Here is an 18225-nt window from a genome sequence, read left to right on the forward strand (position 1 = left end):
AAAAACAAAACGGAAATCAGTTAATAAAATGTCTTTTTACTTGACGGAAACTCTCCCTGCTACCCAATACTCTGACGACGCAGTTCGTCCTTGAACGGTGTGGGGGCACACGGCCGAAAACCCCATCTAACTCTGACCCCCCAGAAACTTAACTGTAATAGCCCACGGTCGACTGGAAGCCTTAACGATCACCTACACAGTTGATTAACACATATTTTATACGTTCTATGTACTATATGCTGTATTCGTACAATAAAGTGAGCTAGCGGAAAGAAAATTTCATACAGAAAATCAGAAGGAAAAGAAAATACATTCACGGTGCTGTGCTGTGTTTATGGGGAAATACCCACGTATAAGCAGCCCCACGGAGTTCCAGCCTGTGTTGTTCAAAACCCTACCACACTGTGCATTTCCAAATCCACTGCTCAGAGAAATGCTTAACATGCAGACAGTTGAAGCACAGAATCATTCTTTCAACGGAACTTCGCTGGTTTGAAAGCACAAGGAACATGCATCCTTCTCACACAACAACTTGAAGAAACAGGCGCTCAAGTTCTCGTGACAATTAGAAAAGGGACGATTTCCCTGTTTTGTACCAACGGGCTTTTTAGGTTCACAGAACAGTCTTCCCTCAGGATGGTTGTTAAGTGCTGGGCTGGGCAGGGCCTGGGCTCGGCCCCTCGCTCGTGCACATGTGTGTGCGTGCACACGTGTGTGTCTGTGCATGGGACCGAGTGAGCACCTTTCTCGTCACGTGTTTGCGTGCGTGCTTGCGTGTGGGCACGCACGTGTGGTACTGAGTGACACGTCTCTCGTCAGCGGCTGTAGACGGAGGTCCCTGTCCAGGGAGCCTGTCCCAGGACAGAGGGATTGTCTCTTGTTCTCTCCTCCCATGACAACGGCCTCCCAAGGAAATGCCTCCACTCTTTCAATAGTTGCAGGAAAATTGGTATTTTAAAAACCGTGGTCTTCACGTGCAAGGTAAGACACTGTGTCTTTCAGCCCACAGTTCTCGGCTAAGTTACCTGTGAAACGGAGATGCTTTCATAGAGTCCTTGTGGGGTTAAGTAATGTCTGGGAAAGCCTTTCTACAAAGCACACAGTGTTTTGAGGTTTGTTATGAGAAGTCACATACCTTGATACCTCTGGCCTTGAGCCATTTTAGGAGGAAAATGATGCTGCCCTAATTTACAGGGGAGCCAACGGAGGCCTAGAGAGAGGGAAGGCTGCTCGTGTGGGGCCACACAGCTCAGAATCAGTAGAGCTAGAACCCGAGGGCACCCCACAAGTGCCCAAGTGCTGGGACTGGGCGCTTCCGCACCGTCACCCCCGGTTCCCTACGTACAGACACGCATCTTCTCACCTCGGGAATTTCACACAACGTCTGAAATGAGGTTGTGACTCGTCCTTCCCCCTGCAAGTAATGGCCAAGTGCTTCTCTTTTCTCTACGCCTCGGATGGTTTTCCGTCCAAAGGACTATCCAGAGTGCCCTCCTAACACACCCTGATCTGACCGCCTGCTGCCAGGGGGGCCGAAAACACCAGGGGGGATGAGTTAGCTTTTTACACGGCGTCTTTCCCAAGCTTAACTTCTATTCAGTTTTCATATTTTAAATCCCTATGTGTGTTTTATTTATTTATTTATTTGTTTATTTTAACGTGGATCCATTTTTTTTGAGGGGGGAGGGGCAGAGAGAGGGGGGAGACACAGAACGCAAAGCACAGAATCTGAGCTGTAGGCACAGAGCCCGATGCAGGGCTCAAACCCACAAACCCACACGACCTGAGCCGAAGTCAGACGCTTAACGTTTTAAAAACACACACAGAGAGGCGCACATCAGGTGTGACCATGTAAGTAAACCGACCAAAGTCAGGCAAGGTGGTGTTGCCTTTCTTTCTGGTCACCTGTCACAAATCACTCATCTTCTATTTTATGTTCCCTACAAGCTTGCTTCTTGAGAAGGGTGCAAGGACACCTGGGGACAGTGGTGGCAGAGGGGCCCTAAGCGTCATGCTTGTCTGCAAGTGGTGCGAACGACAAACAGCCAGTCTGAGCAGGGGACCCGAAGAGAAATTTCAGGCCTCACTGGTCTGGTGACAGCCCGATGGCCTGTCACCAGAGGCTGGCACGTGAGGTAAGTAATGCCTGTTGCTGGACCACATCATGTGATGACACGTGTTGCCAAACCACACAGCTGGAAAAGTGAACTCTCGTGTAAAAACAAGAGTTTTCCCAAGTCACTGGTCTATGCGGGCTGTACCGGAGACGTCTACACAAAGAAGGGCAAAAAGAGAGAAAACAAATCTGAACCAGTGAGATTTTCCCAGGACTTTGTGCCATTTCAAGAAGCCTCTTCTTTATCCATGAGCACAGAAAATGGGAATGAGAATTGGAGGCTTGGGGCCACAGGAGCACATGTTAGGTCAGAATCTCTGACCCCCGCTACGAAAGCTGATCTCCAAATCCAAAATATGTGGATTCAGCCTCTTCACTCAAGCGAAAGTCGCCTGTCAGTGCAGAAGACACTAAGGCTTGGGAGGTGTCACTAACACTGTGGACACCCCCGTCGAAGTACAAGGGTCTTGGCCACCCACTGTCGACCATGGCTGTGGGGGCGGGCGGCTGTTTTGTTTTTCGCTTAGAAAGTTTACTAGCGGCTGAGGGAGGCAGACCCACTGGAGAAGTGAACACGGTAGATGGTGTGCATGAGACCCTTGCTCATGGGGTCTGGGAGGCTTCTTGCAAAACCAGTCATGTCTCAGGAATGGTGTGAATGCCTGGTGGCCTGGCAGTCTTGAGCTGGAAGCAGTTTCCACTTGGAAACTTGTCCTACTGAAAACTTTCTAGGCTAACAAAAATCCCACTGAAATGTAGGCTCCCTGTGAAATTCTTTTATTGAACGTTTTCCACGTCCTTCTTGGTGTGTGTTGAATACACGGCAGTAAATGAGCCTCCAAGACTCAGTGGGCATCTCTGTCCAATGGCCGCCATGCTCTCCGCCATGCCCTCCTCCCATCCCCTTGCTCAGTTTCACTCTCTGCCTGACTTCTGGAGGTGGGCTGCACCCTGGGCTCAGCTTGGGCCTCTCCTCTCCTCTGTGGATTCTCTACCACTGTGAATTCTCTTTCTCCCAACGTTCAAATGCCAACCAAAATGGCCATGCACTGCCTTCGACAGGTCCTGTCAGCTCTACCCCCACGTTTATCCAAAGTCATCTATTTTTTGTTCATGTTTGCCAACACTACTCTAAGCCTTTGATGAATATTTGTCAAATGACTGAATAAGCCCTCATACCGCCAGAAGGACATCCAAGCCAGCAAGCATGTTGCCCAATGTCACACAGTTCACGAGTACCAAGGCTGGGAAGAAGCCCTGCTCTATCTGCCTCCAGGATCCTGGCTCCGAAATGCACGCTGCCTTTCTTGAGTATTTTCCCTGCGCCCAGCACCACGTCGAGTGCTAGGAAGGAAAACACCACCACCACCCCATGGCTTCAAGGCATTCCTCATCTTATCTGATGGGTTGCTTTGTTTTCAGCCTCCAGATACCCCTCAGACTCCGGGAATGAACCCCTAACAGAGAAAACCCAACTGAATGTCTAACTCAATCTGTTCTCTCACCGATGTTGGCAAGCGCACAGTCTCTCTTTAGGGATCAAGGATAACAGCAGGACAAGAGGTGTCACCCCAGCCCGCGTGGCTCTGCTCTGAGCGCACTCGCCCTAGCTCAGAGTGGAAGGAGCTCAGCGGGGGTGTGGGGGTGTTCCGAGTGGGGAGGCTTCTGTTACTCAGTTTCCAGGGGAGAAGAGCAGACGAGAGTTGGGGACAGGCTGAGATGGGACAAGAGGAAGTGGCCACAGCTGCGCACGACGTGCTCCCGGGGACCTGGATGAAGCAGTAATTGGCCGAGAGGGAGAACATCTGGAGGAGGAGAGGGGGACCCAACAGCTGGAAAGCTACTTGCAAGAATCTGCAACATCGGAGACATTTTGAACGACTATCATTAGAGGTCAGCTCGTGGATTTTCCACGTGGAAAAACTAAACGGGTGTCCTATGTACTGGCGGTGGAGTGGGGGGTGCTGTGGGAGAGTCTTTAAAAAAAAAACGCCTTGGACTTTCTGCCACATCCCTTGATTCTGAGGTCCGGACCCAGCCAGAAGGGAGTGGCCTCTACACTGCTACATTTCTGGAGAGTTCCTTTAAAAAGCACTAGGAGCTATTCCCTGGGCTATGCTATGCTGTTGTGGGTCTGTGCTCAATCTTGCCGCACACAGGAACAGCTGCAGGGGTGGGGAATGGAACACAGGGGCAGGGCGGGGTGCTGATAAACCTGGAAGGTTCTGTAAAGTAACTGGAGATCCGAGTAGCCAGCAGGCGCGCCCTGCCCACGGCCCTGTTAGCACCACAGCACCCTGTGTGGATCTGTCCTCCCCTCCTTCCCCTGGTGAGCCTTGCGGTAAGAGACAATTTCTGGCCAGCCGAATTGCCTGGCAGACACTCAACAAACATGCACCAAGCCAAGGAAGAGATGCCTTTCATCGCTTTTGGTAGGTTTCTGGGTAGTCGCTGCTCCTGGTGGCCAGGAACGGACACTGAAAATGCTGGTCAAGGAGAAGATCGCTGGGGAGCCAACCAGAGGAAAAGGCAGGGTCTGTGAAATTTGAATGAGTTCAGAGAAGGCTGAGGGTTGGAAGCTGTTGACCAGAGGTTAAAAGCACCCGCTGGATACTTCTTAGTGTCCATCAGCTCATGGCAAGAAGTGGCCTCTACACTACCAGTGGGAGGCAGAGGTGGTTTTGTGAAAAGCTCCACAGGATGCCACAGGGGGACCCAGATGCTATGTTTGGGATGCAAGCCGACTTCAAAAAGTCACCTGCCCTGAGATCTAAGTGGGGAAAGAAGGTTCCATGAAAATGGCCAGTGGGGGCACACTTTAGAAAAGTCTTATTTTGTTAACCCCAAAGTCAAAATAATAATGACAATATTATGATTATGATTATCAATTTTAAACAGAGAGAGCAGGGGAGAGTGGTAGAGGAAGAGAGACAGAATCTCAAGCAGGCTCCACACTCAGCGAGGAGCCCAACGAGGGGCTCAATCTCACGACCCTGGAATCATGACCTGAGCCGAAATCAAGAGTCGGACGCTCAACTGATTGAGCCACCCAGGCACCCCAACAATAATATTATTAATGATGATTAAAGGTACCATTTGCTGACTGCCTGTTACATGATTGTGTATTTTATTATTTCATCGTCTGTCATCTGTCCTGGACAACCAGGAGCTATGCCCACACCTTATAGACCAGGGAATCACCACGCAAAGTGAGGGACTACCCATCAGGGGCCCCAGATTCTGAGCAGAGACTATGCCTCAGCCCCGACCAGAGGAAGATTTGGGGGAGAAATGGAGTATGAAAAAGACCCTTAAAAGAAGGAAAATAGAAGCATTAAAATTGTACCAGGACAGAAAAGTCTGCTGAAATATTAAAGAAAAAATATTTGCCAAAGCTGTGTTTGAAGGTTGCCAGAGAAAGGAATACAATGCTTGAAACATTAAGAATTTAAAATCTCCTAAAAGTCAGGCTCTCATATAGGCCCTCAAGAACGGGACCCAGAGGTAGAGAAAAATCATACCCTCAGGCCAGGCAGCAGCGGACCCAAAACGTCTGCATTCTCCAGACAGTGGTCCTGGGCTCTAGGTGGGCCACATCTCAGCTTGGTCAGGAGAAGGGAAGTAACAATCCTAACTTCCTTCTCCAGCAGTGTCTCGAGAATCGTGTGAAAATATAGATGTAACTATGCAATTGAAATTAAAAACTTCTCATGTAGAGGTTACTGCATCTAAAGTAAGTGTTGTTAAAGGTACGGAATGGAAAATTATTTTTCCTTTCAACCCAGCGCTTTTTTTTTTTTTTTAACTTCCCCAATTGGACAAATCTTGCCCTATGAAGTATCTTTTGTTTCTTTTTTTTTTTTTAATTGTAGAGGTTACTGCATCTAAAGTAAGTGTTGTTAAAGGTACGGAATGGAAAATTATTTTTCCTTTTAGCCCAGCGCTTTTTTTTTTTTTTTAACTTCCCCAATTGGACAAATCTTGCCCTATGAGGTATCTTTTGTTTCTTTTTTTTTTTTTTTAATTGAGTTGAATCCTCAGCAGATTTTTTTTTTTTTAAGTTTATTTATTTTTGAGACAGAGAGAGACAGAGCATGAAACAGGGGAGGGGCAGAGAGAGAGGGAGACACAGAATCGGAAGCAGGCTCCGAGCCATCAGCCCAGAGCCCAACGCGGGGCTCGAACTCACGGACCATGAGATCGTGACCTGAGCTGAAGTCGGACGCTTAACTGACTGAGCCACCCAGGCGCCCCTCTTTTGTTTCTTTTTTAAAATGAGGAATGCCGAGGTAGAGCAGCACGTATTGTAACCCGGCCTTTATGGCTCCCAAGTGATTCTTAGACACTAAATAATTCATGCTGTTCTAAACTTTTGGTAAGATCCGAGTTAAAATATGTGTGTCCAAGGCCTGGTTAGGTTTCTGGAAAGCAGCCTGGCACGCTCACTCCACCTCCTCCTCCTCTCACTTTTATCCACCCTCAGTGAGTCCTTGCAGGGAATTATGTCATTTATTTCTCAGACCACCTGGTAAGGTTGATGTTCTTATGCCCATTTTACAGATGAGAAGGTGCAGATGAGAAGTTGGCCTTGGAATCCAGGTGTTCATCTGAACCCTTACCCACCACCTGTTACTGTCTCCTGCTCTGCCGGCTGGGCTGGGTGGGCCTGAGGACCCGACCCCTCCCTCTTAGAGCAGCACACGTGGGCACCTGACACCCCCCCCCCCCCCCGCGCGCCAATCACAGGAATGGGAATAAGAATGGAACGCTGCCACCCAGGACTGGCACTTGTGTCGGTGAGCCTGATGGCTCTCTCCTGGTTCAGGGCATCCTGAACCATGCAGAGGACACCTAGCTCATGTCTGGAGAGGCCTATCCTCAATCAGAAGGAAGTACCCCAACCTCTGCAAGGATGACCTCATTCGCAGCAAAGTGAAAATCAGAAGAAGCAGGAACTCCTTGTGAGACATACAGATTTGACACATTCATGGACACTGTGGCGCTTGGGGGTTATTTGGGGCAAAGGGATGTATCAGGGAAGGTTTCCTATCTCCTCCCAACTCCTCTTACCTCCTTTTCTGAAAATGAATTCTATCTGTGATATCATATTAACTACTTCTGCGGCCTTAAAGTTATTAATATATCACTTCTGCACGGGGACTCAGTTTCCTCACATGTAAAAAGTGGAATTCGATAAGCCCCGAGACCCCTTTGAGCTGTAAAATAAAATGCAACACGACTCTGTGTTTTATTAGTACCGCGTGGATTTTTCCAGTCTTGAGCCCTTGCCAATGTCCTATAAATTAAGAGTCTACAGGGTTTAGCTCCATTTGTTCAAAAATGAAAACTTTTTACGTAAAACCAACTAGGGAATGTAGAGTTGTTACAATGTTTACAATGCAGGTTAACATAACCTTGGGCAGTGATGTGGAATCCAAAGCGTCCCTGCCAAGGTCTCACCTGCACCTCCCACCGCTGCTCTGGCTTCACCACTATCTGGCACAGCGCTGAGTTTTTGTGGGCATCAAGGGAGGGGATTGACAATGGACAGCTAAGGTGCCTTCGGCTCCTCAGATGGCAGATTGTACCCATTTCCATTTCCTTAAGTTGTTATCAGTTTAACTCCGGTTTTTAACATCGGTTTCCAATGCTGGGGGAATTTTCTGCTTCTAGGAGGATGGGAGGGCATGCAGGGGAGAAGCCAGCCTTTGGGGGAGGCTGTGCCGTGAGGAGACCTGCTGGTTAGAGACACACAGGACAATGAAACTTGGGAAGAGGGGGAAAAAGTTCCTCCCAGAGAAGCAAATAGAAATAGTTGCTAAATAAAGTGGGGGAGAAGGTGGGAGAAGACTTTGTTTTTGAAAGGAGACGTAAGGAAGTTAATAGAAATATGATGACTTTACAACGTGAATCAGCCCAGGGGCACCTGGGTGGCTCAGTTGGTTGAGTGTTCGACTCTTGATCTCTGCTTAGGTCACGATCTCACAATTGTGACATCAAGTTCCACATCCGGGCTCTGTGCTGGACACGGAGCCTGCTTGAGATTCTCTCTCTTTCTCTCTGATCCCCTCTCTCTCTCTCTCTCTCTCTCTCTCTCTCTCAAAAAAAAGTGAATCTGCCCTTATGAGGTAGAGGGAAAGAAATCCTACAATTCCCTAAGTTTTGGGTCCTGGAGGGACATCCTAGGAAATGCCAGTCCCAATGCAGGGGAATCCATTTCCTTCCCTGCTCTGGGTGTCCCAGCATCTCTGCCCTCAGAAGACTCAGGAACGACAGCCCTGCTATTGAGCTCTTTCAGCCTCCTGGAAAGGGCTCTGGATCATTCTGTAACAGTAAGTTACATTCAGTAACGTAAGCTCAAATTTGTACGTCCTCAAGAACACAGTCTCGAGACATTAGTGGTCCCTGCTGTGTCCTGAAAACTCTGAAATGAACTGCAGGGTAAGCGAGTGCCGGAATGCGCAGGGAGCCTCCTTTCCTGGCATGCCACCCCCCCAAGCCCAGCCAGGCCCCTCTCAGCCCCGGCCTCACTGTCTATGGGTCTGCAGGGCCGGAAACTCTGCATGGGGGTTCCCCTGAATCCTCCACGGAATATCAAATGATCTTCTACAAGCCCGTACTATCAACTGACACCCCCCCTAAACATCTCCGTTCTTCTCTAGAAATTCCAGGCCTTGAAATCAGTATCAACCCCACCTTACATCAGAATGGCTTAACCATTTGAGGGCTTTCTGGTCGCCAGTCCTTGTTCACATTCGCAGTGGGAGATAGGCAGCAGGCAGGAATGAGTGAGGACCGTGAAGGTCGGAGCCACAGAATGGCTAGGTCTCCTGGCTATTCCATGCTGGGCCTGGGTCAAGAGCCCCTTCTGATATCTAGTCACTGTTTTCCCCAAGTCTTCCACACTCTTGAGTCCCATGTGCTTTCATGTTCCATTATAATCGTTTTTGAAGCCTTAGTCAATTTATCCCCAAAATGAAGGTTTCAGAACGGAGTTAGCTCATGAGTACGTTACATACGTAGAGCTGACAATTAATTCTAAGCCTCTTCAAAACCTTTTAATTTGACTCTGTATATACACAGTTGGAAACTGGTGTTCCCAATGGGCACGCTCTTCCAAAGTAAACACGCTTCTGTGATCTTGTACGAAAGACTCTGCATCACCTAAGGCACAGAGCTGTGTCAATGAGCAGGATGCAATGACTCAATGGGATGGATGATGATTCCCTTAAAAAGAAAACTCTGATGTGTCCAAAGTAGTAATTAAAAAAAAATGATCTGGAATGAAACCTCTTTGCAAAACTTCTGAGACATTTCATTTCTCTGAAGTTGAAACGGTAGACCCAACTTCATTACAAGGAGCGTTACAACAAAGACCAGCACAAGGAAGTGATAAAAAAATACAGACTGTGCTTTATACATTTGAAGGTGCTTTCACATCTCATCTGATAATACAACTGTATTCACACCGTGTCTCACGGCTACGGCTCATACCTGTGTGTTACCAGGTGACATGGACAGATGGGTGTCACAAGGTGATGTGGACAGATGTGAGACAGGAAAGCGGGAGGGGCCAGTGTTCCTCCTCTGATCCTTCTTCAGTCTGTGCGACTGATATTCATATTCATGATATTCATAACTGTCCTCAGTTTCCCATTTCTAAAAGTTGTGCCCTGGCCAGAAGACCCTCGGGTGCCCTCTCTGCCCAGCAACTCTCAGAGGCAGGGGCTCTGGTGGCTCAATCCAGTTCTTTTGGGACAACAGAACAGAAGCAAAGCCAGAGTCAGGTGGGCAGAAAAGCTGTCTGAGGCTCAGAAGTCCTCTGTAAGGGTTTCCAAAATTCCCACTCTGCACAGGTGTTCAGCCCCCTCAAGTATCTGCTTCTCCAGCGGCTTGTGTGACTGGCATTTCAGGACACATTCCACAATGTGTCCGACATTCCACAATCCCTTTGCCCCTCTGGTTCACAGTCTGATGGCCAGTTGCAGACATCCAGGTTTGGGAGGGTACAGTTGGGAGGAGGTAACAAGAGTCATTCCCGTTGAGCACGAGGCAATATCTCAGGGTCACTCGTCCCAAGCTCCACCCTGGGGCCTTTACTCTTCTCACTGATACATTCTCCTCAACCGAGCACTTGGCTGCCTTTCCACCTGCCTCCTAGGCATTCCTACCTGTCTCGTAGACACCTCACCTCCATCGGGTCCAAAGCTACATTCTTTACGCTCCCCTGTAAAGAATGCTCACTGTACCTGCTTTGTCTCTGCTCACTACCTGCCTTGTCTGTGCAAATGGCACCCCAAGCATCTAGTTGCCCATGGTAGAGAATGAGCTCGTTTCTGTCCTTTGTACACATCTCTCATATCCAGCTGGTCAATAGGATTGATAACTGTATTCCTGCTGTCTTTTCTTTTCTTTTTTAAAGTTTGTTTGTTTGTTTGTTTATTTATTTATTTATTTTTGAGAGGGGGAGAGAGAGAGAGAGAGAGAGCGCGCGCGTGCATGCAAGCAGGGGAGGGGTAGAGAGAGAAGACAATAGGCTCCAGGCTCTGAGCTGACAGCAGAGAGCCTGATGCGGGGCTTGCACCCACGAACCACGAGATCATGACCTGAGCTGAAGTCAGACACTTAACTGACTGAGCCACCCAGGCACCCCACCTGCTGTCTTTCCTAAGCTTCTGCTCCCTGTCTCTGCAGGCCATTGCAGGGTACACGCCCTTATCAGCTCTTCTGTGAACCACTGTAAAATCTTCCCAGAGTGCCCGGTCAGTGTATCCCCCTCCAGATTGTTGCTAGAAGGACCGCCCAAAGCAAGTAAGATCACATGAGCCCTTTGCTTACATTCCCCATGCGGCTCCTGCTGCTGGGGCCTCCCTTTCTTTGTTGGGTGTGGCCTCCATGTGACACAGAAGTGATGCGTTTCCAAATTGAGCTCCTTGGGGGCTGGCGCTGGGGTGCCCCTCCCCCATCATTCACCTCCTCTTCCCTTTCAACTGGAGTAGATAGACCTCTATTTGTCTGATATATTGTTTCCCCCTTATATTCCATCTTCTAAAATGGCCCACTGCTTACAACCACACACACACACCCCCACACACACAGATTTATAATCACTAATAAATGTTCCCTGTAATTATTCCAAGCAGTCCCAAGTTCCCAGTATGTGTGGCATTGCGCCGTTATAAAAGGAGAGCGTACTGAAAGCACGCGGGATTCCTAGGTGAGAGGACCTGCCATGCTAATCTTAAAGGCCTGTTTTGCAATGTCACCTAGGCAAGTTCGTGGGCCCCAGCGGCTGGGTATGCTGCAAAAGGTTCTGTCCAACTCAAATTCTAAAATCGTACGGCTAAATAAAAGTTTCAAGAATGGAAGTCAGTTGTTGTCTACTCTACAGAAAGTTAGGAGGTGCTGGCTGGCAGGCTTCAGCAGTAGAGACTATAAATAATTTATAAGAACTGGCCCTCTTATGGACCCAGGTTAGCCGCAGGATATACTGGTGGCCTTGAGACCACAAGTACTACATAAACACCCCTCCCCCCACAAATCCGATCAGCAGACTTCTTAGACGCTAAATATAGTACCTTGTCTTCTAGCTGCTGTTGTTGTTCAGCACAAGCACGCCTAGCACTTGCCTGAGTCACTCTGGTTTAGCCAGTGGATCGTCAATTACTTTTTTTTAAACCAAGGCACTCAAAAGAACAGGCCAGAGGTTCTAGCTAATGGTCAGGATTGGCTGCATAATTTGTGGGGCCCCCTGCAAAATCAAAGTATAGGGCATCTTATAAAAAAATGTATAAGAATTTTAAGACAGAGACAGCAGAGCATAAAATCAACCTTGGGTCCTGCACACCGACGAAGCCAGACTTGTTAACTGCCATAGGTTTATGGTCTGGGAAAGTGATTTTCTGATCGAGGCAGATTCATGGCTAGAAATTCTGGTGGATTGTCTGAAAGGATTTACAAAGGGCGTCTAAGACCAAAGTACAGCGAGGATGTGGTGACTAACTGTTAGACTTACAGGGGGCTAACATCCCACTCCACGGGGAAGGCCTCTGGGCAGGTACAAAAACCCTCCTGGCCGACACTTGGTGGAGCTACCCAGCTCAGATCCAGTGGCTGGGCCGCCGGGGGAGGGTTCCTGCTGCTGCTGAAGAAGGTGTGAGAGGAGTGAGGTGCCTGGGTGGCTCAGTGGGTTCAACATCCGACTCTTGATTTTGGCTCAGGTCATGAGCTGACAGTTCCCGAGATCAAGCCCTGTGTCGGGCTCTGTGCTGACCGCGTAGAGCCTGCGTGGGATTCTCTCTCTATGCCCATCCCTGCTTGCGCACATACTCCCTCTCTCAAAAATAAATACGCATTTAAAAAAGAAAAAGCTAAAATCCTTTAAAAAATGAGGTTATCGAGGGAAGCGGGACGAGAGGGATGAAGCAAAATCTAAGATTCCACCCTCTCATCCACTGATTCCCGTGAATATCAGAAACTTGGGTTTTTGACCCCTATGGCAGTGGTTCCTGAGCTTTTTTATTCCCAAATGCTTTGAAAATCTGAAGAAAACTGTGCTCCCCCCCCACCCCCTGCTTCACACACACAGCAGTTTACATACAGCTTCCTGAAGCCTGTTCTCAGAACCCCCCCCCCGTGGGGGAGGGGCTCAGAACGGCTGACCTGTGGTTTACTTTGCTGAAAATGAAGGAACTAATTTCAAACAACTAATTTTCAGGTTGAGTTGTTCTAAGAAGGCGGGCAGGCAGGTTCCCACCTGCTGACTGGCCGGCTATATGTGCCGTATTACACGCCCTGAAACCCCAATCCGGGTGGAGGCTGGCTCTCCGCTCAGCCTGCACAACCGCACCGCCGCTGAGCGCTCACGCCGAAAGGGAGCTGCTTTACTTACGGGGAAGGGCCCGTGTTTTATTCAGGGTTTTCCAAGCTAAGGGCTGTGAGTAAATAGCGGGTCCTGAAATTGGTTGTGACGAGCATTCATATTTTTTAAAAAAGACGAGGAAGAGAAAATAGGCATCTCATGAAACCATATCTGGGCATTTGTATACATTGTATATATTTGTGTACATTGGGCACCAGGGTATATGCATTTCTTACTGTGAGTTGCAGGGAAGAAAAACGTTCTAAGGCAATGACTGCTTTATTCAAATTTGTAGTGGGCACATGACAGGCTCTCAAACACTTTCCCAGTGAATAAATCTATGTACACGTCATATTTGCAAGAGGCCTGAATACATTCTCAGTCATGTCATTGACAGCCTCCTAGAGCTCCATCAGGGTTACCGATTCCCCATCACCCTTGTATTTAATTTCTTTCTTTCTTTCTTTCTTTCTTTCTTTCTTTCTTTCTTTCTTTTTTTTTTTTTTTACCATTTCTCCTGGAGTCTGAAAATTTTCATTTGTACTGCTGGAACTTTGAGGGTTTGAGGGTGGGGCTGTGAGTTTTATTTAGTTTAGATTGGGGAAAGGAAACTTTTTTGTTCCAGTTGAGAGCACTAACCTAGTCATAGAACCGAAAAAACAATATACTTTTTTTTTTTTTTAAGAGAGAAAGGTAAAGTGGGGAAAGGAAGGTAGAGGAATACTCACTTGGTTTTTTTTTTCTCTTTCCCTCCCTCCCTTCCTTTGCTCCCTCCACCAGCACATATTAACTGAGCAGCTGCATGCCAGGCCCGGTGCTGGTTGCTGAGAATACAGGAAGAGAAATACAGACACAGCTCTCACTCCAAATAAGCCCTCAGTGTATCATAACAGCCTGGGCGGGTGAAGCCAGAGCTCAGACAGCCTGGGGGGGGGGGGGGGCGGTGTCCCTGAGAAACCACTCCACGGGTCCTCCTGAAAGGTGGGCAGGAGTTAACAGAGGGGACTGTGGCTTGTTCCAGGAATGGAGAACAGGAGAGGGGGGCCGAGCCCGGAGCTGAAGAGGTGGGCAGGGCACACATCTTGCAGACCAGGTTAAGGATTTTGGCCTCCTTCCTATTAACCACCAGCAGGAAAGCACCAATTTGTATATACATTTAATGTTTATTTATTTTTGAGAGAAAGAGAGAGTGTGAGCAGGGGAGGGGCAGAGAGAGAGAGAGAGAGAGAGAGAGAGACAGAGAATCCGAAGCAGGCTCCAGGCTCTGAGTTGTCAGGACAGCGCCGGATGTAGGGCTCAAACCCACGGACTGCGAGATCATGACCTGAGCCGAAGTCAGAGGCTTAACTGACAGAGCCACCCAGGCGCCCCATGGAAAGCACTTTCAAGGAGAAGGGTGATGTGATCACACTCTGTCTAGGTCATAGAGGGTGGATTGGATGGGGAGAAGAGATGGATGGAGGAGGCCACCAGGAGACCCCTGCCCGGTCAAGGTGAGAGGGGCTGGCAGCCTGTCGCTGGCCATGACAGTGCAAAGGCAGGGCAGTGGTTGGAGCTGGGACCTGCCGAGTGAGAAAATGTACAGAATCGCACCACGGGTCAACTAAGGACAGAGGAGGAAGGACTCAAAAGTGACTCTTAGGTGTTTGCCAGTCTAAGTGTGACCAACAAACAGTTTGGCTCTGAGCGAGGTGGGGGTCGTGGGGCAGCCTGATGGGGGATGTCTCTGGGCTCCCCGAGTGGAAGTGTCAGAATAACAGGGGTATCTCCACAGCTCTGGGCAGGGGTCTGAGCTGGAGCCATAAACCGGAGGGAAAGACAGACTTCAGGAAGACAAAGGGAGCTGACTCAGAGACGGGCACACATTCCCCAGACACAAAGCCAGGAGCCACACGCACACCAAGAGGGACAGCAAGGCAAAAAGATACATGTGTGGGGAGAGTGAGACCAAGAGAAACAGACTTTCATGAGATAATTGCTTGAGGCTCTCCTGGGTGTTAAAAAAGTGTTTTTTAAGAGGAGCTGCACTTTGACAATTACAGGCAGAAATGAGGCAAGCACTTCTTGTCCAGATAAATATAAAACCCGCGGCCAGAGACCACTCTCGTCTGGCTTAGGTCCAGTCTTAGGTCTCTGTGCAGTGCGCAAAGAATTCCACGGCTCCAGCCCAGGACAGGCTGAAAAGTGCCTCGGAGGCCCCAGAAATTCTGGCATTGAGACATTCCTATTGTCAGAGATGCACTTTTCCAAACTGTCTCATCAGACACACAATCTTTCTCTTTTGAAAATAATTAAAAAAAATTTTTTTAATGTCTATTTATTTCACAGAGTGTGAGTGAGGGAAGAACAGAGAGAGAGGGAGACACAGAATCCAAAGCAGGCTCCAGGCTCTGAGCTGTCGGCACAGAGCCCGACGCGGGTGCTCGAACCCACGAACCGTGAGACTGTGACCTGAGCTGAAGTCGGACACTTAACCGACCGAGCCACCCAGGTGTCCCTTTTGAAAACAATTTTTAAATAAATGATGTGTGTGCAGAATAAAAAAGACATGTTTTAAAAATGATTTTAGATGCATTATTTTAAGTTATCAGCGTCTTCTAGCACAGCATTTTTCTAAAGGGCACTTATAAACCATTCCTGGTCTCCACGAGAGTATCTGGCCCGAGTATCTAGAAAGCTGCACAGGGTGGGCCCTGCAGGGTTCTGCCTCCTGTTGTGGTTATATTTTCATTCCACGCTTATCAGTTGTTATTCTGATTATGAATTGGCTGCCCAAGTAGCTTGGGCTGGTTTTGCATGGGGGGAGAACCCTGGTCCCTGGGACAGGGGGTCACGTAGTCATTTGCTTAAAATGAACATATTGGCACCTGGCTTTGCACATTCAGTGTGACGTTTTGTCACGAAGGGATGGCTGTCCCCGACACAACAACAGAACCCAGACCTCATTCCTGCCAAGTGCAGGATCTGAGACCAAGGCTGCTCTGAGAGGTCTATCGGGGGGAGTCCTTGTTTTCAGGGTGTGGGCCAGCCTCACCCACCTTTTCTCATTTGGGGTGTGAGCCCTCCCAGCATCCCAGCCTCACCTGGTGACTGATGAGAACATGAAATGGGTGACCTCACTAAGACTTGGTGGGCCGGGCAGGTTATTTGCTTCTTCCCTCTCTAGACCCAGATTGTCTCAGGTGGACCCAGTTCAGCTGTCTGTGGACAACAGTACGTAAGGGGGCTGGGGACTCTCCTTGCGTGGGGATGATGCCACCAAAGGACCCCGCTGGGAATGTGAAGTACCCCAGGGATGAGAATGTGAGGACTCACCCTACAAAGTCATGGGCAAAAGTTCTTTTTCTTTTTTTAATGTCTGTTTATTATTTACTTTTAATTTTTTTAATGTTTATTTATTTTTGAGAGAGAGAGAGGGAGCACAAGTGGGGGAGGGGCAGAGAAAGAGGGAGACACAGGATCTGAAGCAGGCTCTCCACTGACAGCAGAGAGCCTGATGTGGGGCTTGAACCCACCACCCGTGAGATCATGACCTGAGCTGAAGTTGGATGCTTAACTGACTAAGCCACCCAGGGGCCCCACGGGCAAAAATTCTAAAAGGGGGTGTTAGGATATTATTTCCCAGTTCTCTCTCCAAGAAGCTGTTGATGACTTTTAGGCAGAAAGTCCAGGACAGAGCGGACCCTGGTCTGGCTGGGATCCACCTCTGAGGGTCCCTGACATCCTGAGACAAGACTCTCACTCCTCCTGTGCTCACTTACATGCTTGCCCACAGTCCGGCCTTTGCCCATGGACGGTCCCTTGTCACCTGTGGGCTCTCTAGAAGGACTGGCTTCCTCCTCGTATTCCGTCCCACGGCTCCAGCATAGGGGAAAGACACGGCTTATAGCAGGACTGAAAATGGACTCCTCATTCGGGGCAAGCAATGACACTCACCACGACGCTCAGAGCTCTTTCTGGCATCACCCTGTAAACCGTACAGAGCTGGCAAGGGAGGGGCGCGAGCATGCTGGCAGCGGGGGGCCTTCTGGGTAACGGAGGCACAGTTACTGTGGGGCCTACCCTTCGGTGTGGTCAGCATCCTTGGCAGCTCCCGGGGCGGCAGGTCTGTGTGCCAGCACTGCCTGCCCTCAGCCCTTGGAAGGCTTCTGACCCCAGCGCCCCTGGAGCCCGCTACGTCTCTGCCCTCCCCGCCCCCTCTTCTTTCCTTCTCTTCCCGCGACCTCCTAGCGCTCCCCCGCCATCTTTGCTCGTTTTCCTCTCTGTGTCTGACTTCACAGACGCCAACCAACCAGTCACAGCTTGACGCGTGCAGCTCTGGCTCTCTGCCTGCAGCCGCTTTCGTGGCTTCTGGGTCCACGTGTGTAAGCTGCTACAGATCGAGTTCCGGACCGAGAGCCAGAGGCTTCCAGGCACTCAAAGCGAGTTATGTGCAGCACAGACTCAGGTCACCGTGCCACGATTCACTTAAAATACGTGGACTCTATTTTTCTTTAAAAGCATTAATGTTTAACGTGGGGGAAATAACCATACTCTCAGGAGACAAAGGGAGCACTCATTCCCCTTTGCCCCAACTCCATGAGTTTAATGAAGCGTGGACTCCTGTTGGCTCTTCCTCTGAAATGTTTCTGGAATCCATCCACATTGTCTTTCCACCTCCATGGCCATTCCCTAGCCTGGGCCAAGGGAAGCTGTCCCCACCCTGGGACAACAGCCTCCCATCCATCTCCTCGGCTCTGTCTTGTCACCATCCATCCATCCATTCACCGTGTGTAAGGTGGACAGAGGGAACTTCCTGCGACACAGTTAATAAGGTCACTCTGTTGTCTACCGTCCTTGGGGTAGGATGGAGACTCCTCAGGGGGCTTGGAAGGTCCCTGCTTACCTCCTGCCTCTCATTCAAGCCCTGTCCGCCTGCACTCTCCACGTCAGCCTCTTCTCCTCTGGTCCCTCGGGTTGGTGTGCTTTCCCCTGTCCTGGGCCTCTGCACAGGCTGCCCTACCTGCCCCCATGTCTTTCTACTTGCCCGCCTCCCTTCACCAGACAATGGGTGCTCCTCCTGTAGTTCTCAGAAGGGACGCTCCTCCTCTGGGTCAGGAACCTCTCCTGTGTGTTCCCACAGGACCCTGCACTTTCCTATTTTCTGTCTACCTCCCTGGTCCATGGCTGCGTTCCTTGCCAGGCACGTGTAAGCTCCTTGCAGGCAGGACCATGTCAACCACCTTCACCATTACCCCGCTGCCCCTGC

General features: G+C 49.5%; 1 protein-coding gene across 2 annotated transcripts in view; it reads right to left on the minus strand.

Annotated features, from left to right (window-relative positions):
• ZDHHC14 (zinc finger DHHC-type palmitoyltransferase 14) overlaps nucleotides 1-18225 on the minus strand; it is a 290130-nt gene that overhangs the window by 41407 nt on the left and 230498 nt on the right. The gene's annotated exons all lie outside the window — the stretch shown is intronic.

The sequence above is a fragment of the Acinonyx jubatus genome, chromosome B2 (genome assembly GCF_027475565.1).
Source record: "Acinonyx jubatus isolate Ajub_Pintada_27869175 chromosome B2, VMU_Ajub_asm_v1.0, whole genome shotgun sequence".
Classification (NCBI taxonomy): Eukaryota; Metazoa; Chordata; class Mammalia; order Carnivora; family Felidae; genus Acinonyx; species Acinonyx jubatus.